The sequence below is a fragment of the Cariama cristata genome, unplaced genomic scaffold, assembly GCF_000690535.1.
Source record: "Cariama cristata isolate BGI_N322 unplaced genomic scaffold, ASM69053v1 scaffold16381, whole genome shotgun sequence".
Lineage (NCBI taxonomy): Eukaryota > Metazoa > Chordata > Aves > Cariamiformes > Cariamidae > Cariama > Cariama cristata.
Window position 1 is genome coordinate 57,650 of NW_009600009.1, and position 2,684 is coordinate 60,333.

Sequence of the window (2,684 nt, forward strand, 5' to 3'; positions counted from 1 at the left end):
GATGGCTCTTAGCTACGGTAATGGGCAATAGGCTGGAGCTGCCTCTCCGAGGAGGAGGAGGAGGGTAATTGGAGGCAGTCTGTCGGCATTGATCCAGTCCTGCTGCCCCACCGGGTGGGCAGAGGTCAGGGAAGATATGGGTGTCATTATCATGCCATAAAAAGAGACGAGTGCTAATGTGTGCGTGTCTCCCCCTGTATCGATCGTGAGGATGAGGATGGGTCCGTTGTCGCTCGCTCCTGGATGATGAAAACGCCGTGTGTCCCGTGGGAGCGATGGAAGCAGCCCCCGCGCTGCCCTTTGCGAGGCTGAGACCTTGGGCCCCGGCGGTTCCCGTGGATGTGGGCAATGGTGGCTTCGAGGTATTGGAGGGTCCCTGGGTTCCAGTTAGCTTGGAGTTCGGTGTCAAGGGCCAAGTGCAATTCCTTCTTCAGCCTTCCTTGGGGCACGGACCGAGCGTGGCCGGTGCCTGCATTGCCCCAGTCTGCACTGGGAAGGTCTCCTACACTGGGCAAAAAGTGCCTCTTTTTTTTTTTTTCTCACTGCTATTCAAGTAAGTGGTGGGGAGGGGGCGGATAAAGCCCCTGCTGCAGCACTGGAGTAGGAAGCACTAATACTTTCATCCTATTAGCGAAGGCCGCAGCAATTACATCTTCATTAGCCAAATAGGCTCTGCTGTTTTTCCCCCCCTTCCTTCAGCCCATTCTCGTCAAGGCTTTGCACCAGGGAGCCTCTGTTAAGAGCACTTCAGAGCCTGGGGGGCAGGAAGGGCTGGGGAGTGCAGGATTGGCCCCGGGGGAGGCATCGCTCCTCTGCCGGGATGTGCTGGGTCAGGAGGGGGGCAGCTGGGTTAAACCCTGGTGCTCCCGTACGTTTGCTGGGCCATGGGGGCTTCTTTCCCCATCTTGTATCGTGTGCCCGAAGGGTGTTCATGCCACAGCCGGCGCTGGCAAGGACACAGAGCTGCTGTTTGCCAGCACCGTGTGTCTCAAACGTGCCAAGCCAGCATCACAAGTATGTCCAGGTAACCGGGCAGCCATTGCTCCTCTGTGCCTCAGTTTCCCCACCTGGAAAGGATACCGTCGCCTGCACCGAGGCCTCATTGGCCTGTGCCAGGTCATCCCGCAGCCTGCCCGGGTGCAACGGGAGTGAAGAGCTCCTGCTCCCCAGACCCTTTCTGCAACCTCACGGGAACCTCTCGTGCTGTGTTGCAGCACCAGAAACTCAGGAGCTGCTGCACTGAGCTTGTCCGGGCTTTGGGAACCGTCCCCTCTGCCCTGAGCCTGCAGAATGACCGTGCTGAGACCAGCTGGTGGGTGGAGGAGGGCTGTGCTGGGGGGTTTTATCCTGTCCCACCACCCTGGCTGCTGCTTTCGCATCTTGGCGTGGTCCTGCGCTGTGCTGGGCTCTGCACCTGGCTGTTGGGAGATGCTTCTGAGAACAAAGCATCCATGGGGTCGTATCGCTACCAGTCTCGGCCCAGGGCTTGTGCTGCTTTGCCTAGATAAACCAAGGACTAACAAAACGGTCTAGCAGGGTAGCGAAGGAGATGCTGAGGTTTTTAAACCACTTGGTCAAATTTTCTTCAGCAGAAGCCCTGACTTGCTGGAAGGACACGCTGCATCTCGGCAGCGGTGTTCAGGCTGGGCAATGCTTCCCGTTCGGATGGTTTTGGAGGACCCTCCTGTTGAGCAGCCTTCCCTTCCCGAGGGAGGGTGGTGCTGGGCAGGCGGTGATGCTGGGGGTCCTTGGGGACCAGCACGGTTTTGCCGGCTGTGAAGGGCCACGCGTTTGGGGAACGCTCGCCCGGCGCTGGCTGTGGGGGAGCGGCGGCAGCGGTGCCGGCTTTTGCCTTTAGAAAGCTGACAGAAATGAATTGCAGGCTTGGCGTGAGTTTTGAACAATGTTTTATTATATGTTTAGTGTTCTCTATACAAAAAAATCCAGTCTTTTCTTTTTACAGTGGTTCAAAAAAATGATATCTGAGTATTTTGGCCTTCTTTCATCTCTCATGCAGTCGGTTTATAAGTCCTTATATTAAACATTTTTTTCTGTAGTCCATAAATCTTCTTGCTGTAAACTGTTAATTTTACAGTTTCAGCTATACATTTCTCATTGGAACAAGTGGGTTAACGCAAAGGTGGTGTTTTTTTGCTTTAAAAAAAAAAAGGCAAATAAATACATAGAATACTTTAGAACAACCAGGAGGTTTTACAGAGAGGATGGATGGATTGCGATATATTTACAAATTAAAAGAAAAACAAAACAGTCCAGTACTTTCTGTCTGATGTGAGCAGGAGGAACATTTAAAACTCGGTACTGCAAAGGAAGGAGTCGGTTCTGTGGGTTTGACACAGGGTTTAGACTGCGTTTGACAACCAAAGCCCGATGCCGACTGGCGAAGGACATGGAGAGACAGGCGCTGCTGGGCAAGGGGGAGCTGCTGATGCGGTGGGTTATTTCGTTAGGACCAGAAAAGCATCGTTACTCTCGTTAATAAAACAGGTCTTAGTGCAAGAAATAGAACATGGTCTTTTTTTATTTTATTTTTTTTTTAAAAGGTTTGTTTATTGCTTAACTGAAATCGTTTGCTGCTAGTACACAATTAACCCTGGTACGACGGACGTTACATTGCAGGTTGAACTCGCAGCTCTGCTGGGACCTGAACAACGAGGAGAGGCGGT